This window comes from Callorhinus ursinus, unplaced genomic scaffold (assembly GCF_003265705.2).
Source record: "Callorhinus ursinus isolate GAN/ISIS: 27379988/994484 unplaced genomic scaffold, GSC_fseal_2.0 scaffold12, whole genome shotgun sequence".
Classification (NCBI taxonomy): domain Eukaryota; kingdom Metazoa; phylum Chordata; class Mammalia; order Carnivora; family Otariidae; genus Callorhinus; species Callorhinus ursinus.
The window spans coordinates 18038368-18053464 of NW_027397074.1; positions in this window are offsets into that span (position 1 = coordinate 18038368).

The following is a 15097-nucleotide window of genomic DNA, read 5'->3' on the forward strand; positions in this document are numbered from 1 at the left end:
AATTGATTTTTGTTACATTATAAAAATGTTTTCAGTTATATATTTATATGTGTGTATGAAATATGTATATGTATACACAGTTAAAATAATAATGTAAAAGGGGCACCTGGGGGCTCAGTCGGTTAAGCATCTGCCTTCGGCTCAGGTCGTGATCTCTGGGTCCTGGGATGGAGCCCCACATTGGGCTCCCTACTCATCGGGGAGTCTGCTTCTCCCTATCCCGCACCCCTCCCCTCCTCATGCTCTCTCTTTCTCTCTCTATCTTAAATAAAAATCTTTAAAAAAATGATAAGGAAATGAACACTCATGTGGCAGACATTCAGCTCAAGAAATAAAATATTAGTGTCTCAGAAGCCCCCTGAACGTTCTTCCTTGTTGTATCTGGCTCCCCACTCCCACCCTCAGAGATAGACACCAACCTGAATTTTTGCTTAATCATTCCCTTGCTTTCCTTTATCATTTTAGCTCCTATGTATATACCCATATATAAAACCATTTTCAAAATAATACTAAGATATTATATGACTTTTTTACTTTCATTCTCTCACAAGTGAACAGTGGAGTTTTCCAGAGGCTACGTGACCTGTGATATTGCAACAGACTGAATACAGAAACAAGTAAGTTGTTGTCTATTAAGCCAGGCATTAAAGAAATTTTCTTTTCTTTTTAAAAGATTTTATTTATTTATTTGACACAGAGAGAGAGAGAGAGAGAGATCACAAGCGGGGTGGGGGGAGCAGAGGGAGAGGGAGAAGCAGGCTCTCCGTTGAGCAGGGAGCCCGATGCGGGACTCAATCCCAGGCCCCTGGGACCATGTCTTGAGCCGAAGGCAGACGCTTAACCGACTGAGCCACCCAGGCGCCCCCATTAAAGAAATTTTCAAAAAAATATAAAACAATGCCACTTTTCTCACTCTTTGTTTTGGAAAATATAGTTATTTTTCAAAAACCGTTATTTATGTTAACATGTAATTGGTCTAGTGTTGTTATTTTGCAACAACATGGATGGAGCTAGAGGGTATTACACTAAGCAAAATAAGTCAGAGAAAGACAAATACCATATGATCTCACTCATATGTGGAACTTAAGAAACAAAACAGATGAACATGGGGGGGGAAAGAGAGGCAAACCAGAAAACAGACTCTTGACTATATATAGAGAACAAACTGAGGGTTGGCGGAGGGAGGTGGGTGGGGGATGGACTAAATGGGTGATGGGGATTAAGGAGGGCACTTGTGATGAGCACTGGATGTCGTATGTAGGTGATGAGTCACTAAATTCTACTCTGGAAGCCAATATTACACTGTATGTTAACTAACTAGAATTTAAATACAAATTTGGGGGAAAAAAAGAAATGAAATAAATATTTTTTAAATTTTTTCAGTTTTAATTTAGCAAATATTGATAGATATAACGTACAGAAACAAAAACTCTGGGGTTCTTCAATAATTTTTAAGAGTGTAAACAGGTTCTGAGACAAAAGTATTTGAGGCAGGTAACAGGAATAGTCCCGCTAAGGTGAATACTATGCACATGTTTTTAACCATTTTTCTTTGGCATTGCTGTTGCTCTTATAAATTTGTAGTCTTTAGTTTTGGACACTAATGATTTGCTTATATGTGTAGCATGTGTGTTTTTACAATGTGACTAGTAATTTTCAGTCCCTTTATGGTTTCTTTTGATCATAACGAGTTTCAATTTCGGCATCAAAAGGATGGATCTTTTCCTCTTTTGGTTCACATCCTTGTACATGCATTTTATTTAATAGATCTATCCTACTCAAAGGTCACAAAGATATTTTCCTGTGTTTTCTTTCTTTTTTTTTAAGATTCTATTTATTCATTTGAGACACAGAGATAGAGAGAGAGAGAGAAAGCGTGAGGAGGCAGAGGGAGGGGGAGAAGCAGGCTTCCTGCTGAGCAGGGAGCCCGATGTGGGGTTCAATCCCAGGACACCGAGATCATGACCTGAGCCGAGGGCAGACGCTTAACCATCTGAGCCACCCAGGCACCCCTTTCCTGTGTTTTCTTCTGTAAAGATATTTTCCTAGGTTTCCAAGTTTTCCTTTTGAAGTAAGTCTTTTCTTAGAACTGATTTTTGTGGGATAAAGTACAACTTCGTTTTCTTCATAAAATGATTTTTATGTTAATATAAACAATAGTGCTTCCTTCCCACTGACATTACAAGACCTGCTCTGTCATAAATGATGGTTTTTTTTTTTCCTTTGTGCCTGGGCCAGTTTTAATGTTGTCTGTTCTATTACCTTGGCCTATTTATTTAACTCCGTGTTATACAATTTTCACAACGTTATGTTAGCCTTGTATCTGGAAGGGCAAATCATCTTATATTCTTCTTTTCTGGGAATTTCATGACTATTCTTGACCTCTTGCTCTTCCGTATCAATTTTAAAATCAATGTGTCTAGTTCCATGAAAAACCCTGACAGAACACCCACTGGAATCACATTGACTCTATAGATATATTTGGGGACAATTGCATTTTCACAATACTGAGTCTTTTTACCCAAGATTATGGAAGAACCTCACGTTCATTTGGATATTCTTTAATACTTTTTCAATGTGGTTTATACTTTTCTCTGAAAAGAGTTTATGTATCTTTGTTAGATCAGTAGGTACTGGGTGGTAAGTTTGCTGTGACAGATAGTATCTGCCCTGATTGCATTATTTACCTGCTCGTTGCTGCTGTAGAGACAAACAATTGATTTTTTATAGCGATGTTTTTATCTAACAGCCTTGCTAAAGTCTCTTATTAAATCTCGTAATTTATCTGTGAACTCTTGGGCTTTCTATATAAAGTCAGTTCCTCTGTGAATAATGACAATTTTGTTTCCTCCTTTTTAATCATTATACATTTTATTTCTTCTTCTTTCCTTACTACAGGATCTAGGACTGCAAGTTCAACAGGGTTGAACAGTGACAGTGACAGAGACATCTTTGTCTTGTCCCCCATTGAAGGACACACTTTACCCATTACATTGGGAAATGTTGTAGGGTTTTTGTGCAGGCTCAATAGCAGGTTAAGAGAGTTCCCTTGTAGTCCACGTTTACCAAGAGTTTTTTCATGAACAGAGACAGGCAGGATGTTTTTTTTTCTGCATCTGTTGAGTTGCAGATTGTCTCCCTTGAATTGTTACTATAGTGAATTACATTAATATATTTGCTAATATTAAATCATCTAACATTCTTGTAATGAACCTAACCATAATGTATTACATTTTTTAATTTGTTAGATTCAGCTTGTTAAATTTTTATTTTTGCATTGATGTTCAAAAACAAAATTGTGCTATTTTTGTCTAATTTTGGCTCCAAGGTTATGCATACCTCATAAATTGAATTGAGGAACACTCTTTCCCATTCTGTTTTCTGGAAGAGCTTGTGTTATACTGGTTTAGTCTGTTTTTTGAATGTTTGACTAACTGACCGGTCAAGTCTCCTAGGCCTGATTTTGTTTGTTTTTTGCTTATGTTTTTACTTTATGGAAAGATTTCAATTAAAGATTCAATTTCTCAAAAAACAAGTGTTAAAATCTCTTACTGTGGTGGTAGGTTTTTAAAAATATACTTATAGTTCTGTGACATTATGCTTCGAAACTCTGTTATTGGAGAAATGCAAATTTAGAATTAGCTTCTTGGTAAACTGATTTTTATCATTGTGTAATAACCCTCTTTAAAGTCATTTTGTCTGGTAGTAATATACTTAGATCATGTCTTCCTTATTTGATATCCCTGGTACCCCTTTTGGATCTTGATTTTTAATTTTTCTATGTCCTTGTGTTTTACACCTGACTCTTACAAATGGCATAAACATTTGTTTCAACACAGTCTGAAGGTTTTGCTTTTTGACTGCAAAGTTTCTCCCCTTCACAGCTGCGGTGATGATAACTGGTACATTTAGATTTAATTGCGCCTTCTTATCATGTGCTTTCTATTTGTCCATTTTTCATGCCTTTTTCTCTTTCCTCAAATTTCTCTTCTCCCCCCTCCTCATTCACAGGAGAGGATATTGCTTCCTATTTCACTGAGAAAAATGAGCATTCAGAGGAGAACCTCCACAAGCTCATCCATGGCATCTAGTCACTTCCATGCATCTGAACCCATCTGCGTGCCTTTTCTTCTACTGGGTATAAACTGTTCATTCTCCCAGCAAAGACCAGCCCCACCATTTGTGCACTAAATCCCACCCCCCACCCCCTTTCTTGCCTTCTCAGTGACTTTGCTCCAGCAATTCTTCACTCTCTGTTCTGTATCATCCATCTTTTGCTCTTTCTGGGATCTTTCCCATAGTCATATGTATGATTTCTTCTTCCATCTTAAGATATTCCTGTCTCTGGGTGTTAATTCCTCCTCCAGCTCCCACTCCACTTCTCTTCTTCATTTTACAGCAAAACCCCTAAGAGTTGTATATACCTATTGCCTCTGGTTTCTGTTCTCCCATTCTCCAAACCAATTAACATGAGCTGAGTTACCAATGATCTTCACGTTTTAAATCTTGTTCTCATTTCTCATCCTACTTGATCATACGAAAGCATTTGACACAGTGGATTACTCCCCCTTCCTTGAGCTATTCTGTCCACTTGGCTTCCAAGACAGTCAGCTGTCCCCTTGTTCTCTTAGCTCCTTAGTGGCATCTTATTTCCTTTGTCCTTTACTCCTTATCTTTCTCACCACCAAACCTTGGAAATGCCAAAGCTCAATCCTTGGAATTCTTTTCTTTTTTAACAACTCTTACTCCGTTGGTGACTTCCTGGTTTAAATATTTTGTCTGTCAATAACTACCAAGTTAATATCTCAGGCCAGACCTCCCTCCTGAAGATTAGATTCATAGGCAATACCGCCCTTGTCTGTAACGTAACACTCCCAGACTGAACCCCTGATCTTGCACCCTTCCTAATCTGATCTAGACACAGTCCCTCCCTTCTCACTGAAGGGCAACTCTGTTGATCCTGTTGGTTAGGCCTAGATCCTTAGCATCATCCTAGCTACCTTTCTTCTTTCAGACACTACATCCAATCCACAATCACATTCTTTGGCTTTACCTTTAGGATATATCAAGAATCCTACAATTTTCCCAGCTCCTCTGCTACCACCCTTGTCTGTACCACCAATACCTCTCACCTGGATTATTACAATGGCCCCCTAAATGGTTTCCCACCTTCCATCCTTGTCTCCCTTCAGTCAACTTTCAACATGGTAGCCACAGTTAGTATGTTAAAATCTTCCAAGGTTTCTCATCTCACTCTTCATGAAAACTAAATTTCTTACATTGGCCTTTAAAGACCTACACAATCTAGGCCCACCCACATCCCCACATCCCACCCTCTGTTGGAGATCTCTGTCCTTACCTCCCACGGCTGATCTCATTCAACCTGCTCTAGCCAAGCAGGCCCACTGTCTGGACATGGCTCCTGTCAGTCCTCAGGATCTTTCTACTTGATTCCCCCTTGCTGGGACACTTTTCCTTTGCTGACTGCATGGCTTTCTTCCTCATCTCTTTCACTTTTAAAACGTCGCGTTGGAGACCTTCTTGACCACAATCCATATTTCCCTGTCTTATTTTGTTCTTCCTCTAGCACTTACTATCATCAGACACCCTTATTTCACTTATTTATTTTTCGTCTTCTCCCAGTAGAATTAGGATCTCACTTTTAGCACATTGGTGCAAATGAGAATTTTACTCACTCCCCTCACCTGCCCTTTTCCCCATTCAATGGCTCAGCCAGGTGTCTTTTCTTTTTCAAGATTTTATTTACGTATTTGAGAGAGACAGAGAGAGCACAAGGGGGGGGGGGAAGGGACAGAGGGAGAAGCAGACTCCCTGCTGAGCAGGGAGCACAACGTGGCACCCTGAGCTGAAGGCAGTAGCTTAACCAACTGAGCCACCCAGGCACCCCTCAGCCAAATGTCTTTGGACAGTGCATTATCACACACAGGACTGATAGCCCCAAGTATTAATGCATGCTTCAGGAAAGCAGAGATCTGTTTTGCTCGTCGTGTCCCAGCCCCTTAGGATGGCACACACAGGACACTCAATAAATATTTGTAGAATAAATTAACGGTTTGAAAAAAACACGCAAAGTAAAAGTTATTAGTTACTTACTGTTTTTTAAAACAAAACACGGGCCCTCTTAACTAAATGACCTGGAAAATATAGGATTAATTCATATAACTTATGTCTTAACTAAACGACATAATACTGGAAAATATAGCCTCAAAACAGTAATGACACCCCAAAATGGGTGTATTTCCTGCAGCAAATTTACTACAGTATATTTACTACAGTAAAATAACCTAGGAAGATGAAAAGGCCCAGTATATACATAGAAGATTGGAAAGTCTGGGAATTCCCTTATTATATAAGTGCATAATAAAGATAAGAACAAAAGAAATGTTGTCCCTGGCATTTTTAAGCCAGTGGCCTACATCTTACTTTTTGCCTTCACAAAGATTCCCTGAAAATTTTAAAGAGTTCTTTTAAGTGGTAAAACCTTTGGTGATTTGCTTAAATACTCAATACTGCTCAAAATTAACCCACAGGAAAAGAATAAAGAGATTATAGAAAACCTCTAGATGGTATCTTTCCCAGTGTCTCTGTTTATTAAACAATTTTATATCTTATTAAAATATTCATTTAATTATTTTGCACATTTATTGGAGCCTAAAGTTTTGCTCCTCTTCTGAATTTGCGTAAGCTATTTAAATATTTGACATTAATCTTTTGTTGACAGGAAACATTTCCCCTCAGTTTATGTTTTTATAAGACATAGAGCTTCAACTTTTATTTTGTTAAAACTATAATTCTTTATTTTCGGGATTGCTTCCATTTATTCAAACTTAAAAAGTCCTTTCCCCACTAGAAATATGACTAATATTCACTTTGGTTTTATCTGATTTTCTTTATCTTAGTCTTTGTCATCTGACTTAACCCTTTGACCTAAATAGAATTTATTTTGGAGTATTGCAGAAAATTAAGTATAAAACAATCGTTATGTATAAATGCTATGATCAGTTTTTGTAACATTTGTATAAAACTAAGTGGTAATATCTTTTTTAGAGATAGTTGGGTTTAGAGTCATAAAATTCCAACATTTCGAAGAACGTTTCAGGTTTACTTAAATGTGTTCTAAATTAAATCAACTAGGTTAAATATAATTTTCAAAATAATGTAACTGATTAAAATAGACTCCTGTTTAATATCTCTTCCTTCCCTAATGTTCTCTGGTTCCTTTACAGTCATAGTGTCAAACATCTATGTTTATAGAACTAGCACTTGGGTTTTCTTTTTTTTTTAATCTTATTTATTTATTTATTTATTTATTTGTTTGTTTGTTTGTTTGTTTGAGAGAGAGAGAGAGAGAGAGAGAGCACAAGCGAGCAGAGGAGAGAGGCAGAGGGAGAGGAAGAAGCCGACTTCCCGCTGAGCAGGGAGTTCTATCTCAGGACCCTGAGATCATGACCTGAGCGGAAGGCAGAAGCTTAACTGCTTAACTGCTTAAACGGACTAAGCCACCCAGGCGCCCCTTGGGTTTTGTTTCTTAAAGCTGATTTCTTTCACGGGTATTAACAACAGGATTTGTAATGTTGGAGATGACTCAATTATTCCTGGAACCTACGTCTTAAACCAGGCATTAAAAAAATGATGAAATGACATGAAACCATGAAATAATGTCTTTGTGATTTTTTTTTAAATAATGAAACAAGGAAATAGTCTCCTGAAAAAAAATGTTAATGGCTGTATTTTTAAAGTTCTTATGCGAGATATGGGAAATAGGTATTACTGATCGAAAAAGGGAGTGCACATTTTTTGGTGCATAAACAAGTTTATCCATCCCTGCATAACACATTGCCCCAATATTGACAGCTTAAAACAACTGACTACCTTTCACAGTTCTGTGAGTTGACTGACCTCATCTTGGTGATTCTCATTTGGAGTCTTTCATGCTTTTGCCAGCACAAAAGCAAATTTTTGCTTTTCAACCCTCAGATGATGTTAGCTGGGGCTGACATCATCTGAAGGTTTATGTTGAACATCCAAGACAGCTTCTTTACTCATATGATTTACACCCTAACCGGGTGGGTTGGTCAGGCATCTGTCTCTGCACGTAAGCTCTCTTTGAGTCTAGGTTGGGTTTCCTCACAGCATGGTGGTCTCAGGGTAAATTTCAAATGGCTACTTGCTTCCCCCAGGGCAAGAGTTCTAAGAGACCAAGGTGGAGGCTACAAGGCTTCTTGTGTTCCAGCCTTAGAAATCACAAAGCATCACCACTACTGCAGTCTATTTGTTATATGGAGTCAGCCCAAATTCAGTGTGGGGAAAGACCACACCAAGGCATGCATACTGGAAGGTGGAATTCACTTGGAGGTCATCTTTGGAGACCAGCTATTGCAGGGCTTTCTATCACATTTTACATGGTGACTGGTAAAGATGGTGCCCAAAATGACATCAAAAGAATGTGATGTGGGGGTGCCTGGGTGGCTCAGTCATTAAGGCTCTGCCTTTGGCTCAGGTCATGATCCCAGGGTCCTGGGATCGAGCCCCACATTGGGCTCCCTACTCCACGGGAAGCCTGCTCCTCCCTCTCCCACTCCCCCTGCTTGTGTTCCCTCTCTCTCTGTCTCTGTCAAATAAATTTAAAAAATCTTTAAAAAAAAAAAAAAAGAATATGATGTGATTTAAAAAAGTTAGAAAAAAATCAGGAAAGATTCTTTAACGGCTATGAAGCCAAGTGTGAATTTCCCAGTTTATTTTTCAATCTTTAGATAATCCATATAGGCCCAACTTGTGACCATTTTCCCTTCTGCTACTTTGGAGAATTTACCTGTGTATTCAAACTGACACCAAAGAATGAGAAAAGGGCTGACCACCCATCCACTCCCAACTGGGTGATCGCACCAGAAAGTTGGGCACCTTGAAAGGCACATCTCTGTATTAAGTACTAGGTGTGCATGACAACCTATCACAGAACAATAGTTGGTATACTGAAAATGTCATAGAATTTTAGACCTTGAAGGGATTTGAAGATCAGTCTTCATTTTCAAGACACTCTACCTAAGACCCAGAGTGGTTAAGCAACTTACTAAAGGTTCACATAAATCATTGAAGACATTCTAACTTCTGGTCCACAAATTTGCACTGCAACATGCTGCCTTTTTCATTTACCTGGTAGTATTTCAATCAAAATGCTAAGTTATGAACAAGGCAACTGGACTCAGGTATGGTTGATCCTTTTTAAATTTTAAGACTTAAAAAGTGAAAGGTGTGGGGTGCCTGGGTGGCTCAGTCAGTTAAGCAATGACTCTTGATTTTGGCTCAGGTCAAGATCTTAGGGTCGTGAGATTGAGCCCCACGTTGGGCTCTGTGCTCAACACAGAATCTCTGCTTGAGATTCTCTCTCCCTCTGTCCCTTCCCCCACTTGTATGTGCCAAATAAATAAATAAGTAAAATCTTTTTAAAAAATAAAAATAAATAAAAAGTGATAGCTTTGAGATAGTGAAGAGTATAGAGTGAAGTATGGAGAGAAAAAAAGCCCAAGTTTATTCTACACCAGTGTTCTCCAAATTTGAAATATTAAATCTTTTTAAAGAAAAAAGAAGGGGGGGAAGCCCTCAATAGGCATATTGTTGAATAAACTTTTTATTTAAAAATTACAAGAATATATTCAAATATAAAACTTGGTATAAATTTCTTATGCTTAGTGCATGTACACAACTATAAAACTGAAACAAACTTGCAAGTTGTTCAATAATATCCAGCATTTATACTAGTTAATAAGTCCTAGGCTCTTTACATATACTGACTCATCTAATACTCACAACAACCAATATTAGTGCACACTATTATTACACCCATTTACCAGATGAGCAAATTGAGACAGAGATAACAGTCAGCAGCAGACTGAGCAACATGTCCAGTGTTCTACAGGTGGTATGTGAGAGAACTGGGTTTCACAAAAAGTTCAAAGATAATTAAGTGAATGTGAAGAACAATATTGTTTGATGGGAATTAAATTACTGCTTATAATGTGGGCATGGTACTGACTGTAACAGTGCAGAATTCTGGGTTTTAACATACCTGCATGAAAATAAGCTGGAGAGTGGCTAATTTCTCCCATCACTTTTTCCCTCTTCTGTCAACTGCGAAATACACCATGGCAGAGCACAGATTAACGTCATTTGGTCTTCACTTGAAGGGATGCTTGTTAGAAATTGTCTACATCTGCTCACTCATTAAGGTTTGGGTTTTCGTTTTGTTTTTTTTTTTTTTGAGACAATCCCTGATTACTCTTTTCTCTTTACTATTGAGATATAATTCACATACCGTAAAGTCCACTCTTTTAAAGTGTGCAATGCAGTGGTTTTTAGTATATTCACAAAGTTGTACAACCATCACTACTACCTAATTTCAGCATATTTTCATCACATCAAAAGAACCCCTCCCCCCAATTAGCAGCTATTCCCCATTCTCCTCCCCACCAGGCAGTGGTTTGGCAACTCCTAATTTATTTTCAGTCTGTATGGGTTCGCCTATTCTGGACATCTTATGTAATAGAATCATAAGATATATGGGCTTCTGTGTCTGGCAGCTTTCATTTAGCATACTTTCTCAAGATTCATCCGTGTTGTCTGCATCAGTACTTCATTCCCTTTTATAATAACATGGGAATCATATTCGTTACATGGATAGACTACCTTTCATTTATACATTCCTTAATTTACAGAACTGGTAACTGGGTTGTTTCTACTTTTGAGCTATTACAAATTGCTGCAATAAACATTTGCATTCAAGTGTTTCTTTTCTTTTTTAATGGCTTTATTTATTTATTTACAGACAGAGCGAGAAAGCACAAGCAGGCGGAGCTGCAGGCAGTGGGAGAGGGAGAAGCAGGCTTCACGTTGAGCAGAAAGCCCGTTGCGGGCCTCGATCCCAGGACCCTGGGATCATGACCAGAGCTGAAGGCAGACGCTTAACCGACTGAGCCACCCAGGCGTCCCGTACAAGTGTTTCTGTAGACATGTTTTCAACATCATGAAGTTGAGCTGTCAAACTGTTTTCCAAAGTAACTGCATCATTTTACGTTTCCACCAGCAATGTAAGAGGGTTCTAAATTCTCTACTTCCTCACCAACACTTGATATTGTGATACTGACTTTTTAATTATACCCATCCTAGGGGATGTGAAATGATATCTCATATGGTTTTGATTTGCATTTCTCTAAGGGCTAATGATGTTGAGCATCTTTCCATGATTTTATTGGCCATTTGCATATCTTCTTTGGAGAAATATGTATTGAAATCCTTCATCCATTTTATAATTGGATTTTTTGTCCTTTTGTTCAGCTGTAAGAGTTCTCTCAGTAAGGTTTGACAGGGTGATATTGCTAGACACCAATGCAATAATAAATGTGGAAAACATGGGCTCAGAAATTACATGGTTATACTCAGTTATAAGGTGGTCATCCATGAGATCCAGATCAAATCTGCTTACACTGAAGTTTTTATCATTTTTTAAAAAACACACATTTTTAGGGGTGCCTGGCTGGCTCAGTCAGTAGAGCATGTGACTCTTGATCTTGGGGTTCTAAGTTCAAGCCCCACATTGGGGGCAGAGATTACTTAAAAATAAAATCTTAAAAAAAAATACACATTTTAGATGGGTTAGCCTGGTGATGGTTATTAAAGAGGGCACATATTGAATGGAGCACTGGGTGTTATATGCAAACAATGAATCATGCAACACTACATCAAAAAATAAACAAAAATAAATAAATACACATTTTAAATGTTTAATAAAGAAATTTTCCCTCCACTTATTACCCCCAAAAGTAAATTGTTCCAAGAAACTAAAGCAGTGTTAGTTATACTAGTAAAAGCATCATAAAATTATTTTCCTAAAGCTTAGGATAGAAAATGATTGTATATGGACCATGTAGTAATTAAGAATTATAAGTATCTAGACCATGTTGATATATGGAAATATATTCGTGAAACAATGTTAACTACAAAATACCTATCTTATACAAATGCACATTCATATACTTTAATAGATTTATAAGTATTTCTGTCATTTTTTTCTTCAGACAATATCCATAAAAATATATTCTTATAAATCTATTAAAATATATGAATACTTATAAATGTTTCTATGTCATCTGTCTTCAAACAAAACCTATTTCTAACAGATTATAAGTATATTTATTAATCTATTAAAATATATGAATGTGCATTGACAAATTGGATCCCTTGGTTTCAAAAAAGCAGTTTCACAAAAAATGGTTCTATTTTATGAATAAGCATTCTTCGCAAAATTTCAGTGCCCAAAACAAATATGGGAATTTGGGGGAACAGATTAGGTAAATGTCTTTATGGTAGAAATTCTGAGGCTCTAATCCATTAATATTCATCATTAATCTCTAAAATGAAAAAGTTATTATTTATCTCAAAGTCTGTTATTTTCATCATGATTTATACTTATTTTACTTGCATAAACAAATTTGTATAAATCTTATTTGCATTTGTTTAGTGATTTGTTTAGTGTTCAGTTATCTTCCCCACCAAACTATAAATTCTAACAGGATAAATGTATCTGTGTTCTTCACCATTGTTTCTAGTGCCCCAGCCAGGGGATATAGTAGGAGCTCAATAAATATTTTTGTAGTGAATGAATTATCGGAAGAGCATCTTGAGGGACTAGTGCTTGAAGTTACACACTTTGGGAACTACCATTCTAAAGTTACTCAATTGTATAATAACTTCAGAGAAAAAAAGATGTGTTAACACCTCTAGGCCACTAGAGATCCATTTAATGAAATTACTGCTGCACTTCAGTGGAATCAATTAGTACTTCAGGGAACTGTAGAGATTTCTCAGAGAGCACATCATGACCTGGAAAAAGCTTGCAAAAATGATTTTTATACTCTAAAAACTCCCAACTCAAAAACAGTAGTAAAAATTTCCGTTACCTTGGAATAAGCTGAAAGGAATCGTGTGTGCATCCGTGCCAACAATTTTGGGGGACGCATTTGGCAACATGAGATTTTTCCATCAAGGATATTTATTTAATAGTTCAAATATGAAAAGCAGATATTCCTTCTGGAAATTGCAAATTATTGACTGATTCTCTTTTAAGTGATTTTGTATAGAACTTTTTTGTTGTTTTTTTGTTTGTTGGTTTGTTTGTTTTGGTGGAGGGGGATACCCCACTGTTAAGATAGCTTTTAAAAATATCTAAAATAGGGGCGCCTGGGTGGCTCAGTTGGTTAAGCGACTGCCTTCTTGATCCAGCCCCGCATCAGGCTTCCTGCTCAGCGGGAAGCCTGCTTCTCCCTCTCCCTCTCCCACTCCCCTGCTTGTGTTCCTTCTCCCGCTGTCTCTCTGTGTCAATTAATTAAATAAAATCTTTAAAAAAAATCTAAAATATACAGTTTAGGGGCACCTGGCTGGCTTAGTCAGTAAAGCATGCAACTCTTTATCTCTGGGTCCTGAGTTGGAACCCCAAGTTGTGGGTAGAGATTACTGAAAAAAATAAAATCTTTAAAAATAAATAATAATAATTTAAAATAAAATAAATGGTTTACATGTTTAAGTTCTAGGATAGTTAGAAAGTGTTATATTTTTAAATAAACCTTTGTGAAAGTTATATAATAGTATTGTTTTAAAAAAATGAGAAAGCTGCATACTTTTCATTAACTAAGACTCATGAATTTCCTCTACTTGTCCTCCAGAAGTGCTTAAAAAAAAAGCTAATTTCATTATTTGAGAGTAGTATTGAAGTAAAAAAAATAAAAATTGTTATAAAATTTAACTATTTTTTTTCCAGTTACCAAAACGGAAAGAATTTCACCAGCTGTCAATACCTCAACATCACAAGCTTAGCTTATGCCTCAATTTGAAACCTTAATAATATTTGGCGGTGGGGGAGGGGGCAAATGTCAAGTCAAACAAAGAATGTATTTCCAAAGCAGCATTTGCAAAGGTTAATCTGAGTGGACTACAGAGGGGAAAGTGCAGTTGTCCAATGATCGATCCAAGACCCCCTTCTTGGCTTTTTTTCCTGGTTAATAAACCACCAGGGAGAGATAATTTTTAAACTTAATTTCTGAAATGAGAATTTACTAACGTATAAAAAATTTTACCCAAATTTGAGAATTTTCCTAAATTGATTTTCATTGTGAGATTAAAGATCTCTTGCAAAAGATAAAGGAGTCATGGCTACTTGGTAATCTGCAGGGAGAAAATTTACAGAATCCCAAAGCCAGAGCCCTTACAGCTCAGAGATCCCCTGGGCATTCAAGGCCATTGTGGCCCTGCCTGAGAGTGAAGTGGCTTTCCCAGGGACACAGTTCTCCTGACTCCCGGTCTAACCCTCTGTTCCCCAACTCCGGAGCTGGCTTGGCACCCGCTACAGGGAAGGTCAAAGTCAACAGACTAATCTGCAGTCCGCTGGCTGTGAGGATCCTTCTATCTGAGGGAGTTTTAAAATATGGTTCATGAAAGGGCATATCTAAACATTTCATTACAAAGACACAATCCAGACAAAAGATGGTTTGGGTGGGTAGAGGTGAGGGAAAGAACACGTAGAGGAAAAAAAGCGCAGTTTCTTGGAGACTTGTCAGGAGCTGAGTATGGAAGAGGGAACAGGGAGGGGGTGGGGCACGGCGTAATAAAAAGCCAAGTGTAGAATGGAAAGGCGATTACGCCGCACAAAAGCAGTGGAATAGAGAAGTGGGCTTGATTTTTCTAGAGCTGCTTCAAAAGGAACCACGGAGGAGCCTTGCGGAGACTGAGGGCGGGGTGCGGGGCGCAGGCAAGCAGCAGATCCTCCGCAGCTCCCAGGCCGGGGGATACTCAAAGCTGGAGCGAAGCAGCCGAGGTCCCCGCGGCACTGCTTGCCCGGGTCGGCGCTCACGGCCCTCCCCCAGCTCTCTTCGCGCCCCACCCCCGACCCCTCCGAGCTCCCGGGCGCCGCACCGCTCCCCACCTCCGCTCGCGCGGCCCTCCAGTCGGCGTTCCCGGGCCCGCTCGGCGTTCGGCGCCCTCCCCGCGCGCAGCCCCTAGCGGCGCGTCACTGCGAGGCCGGCCTCCG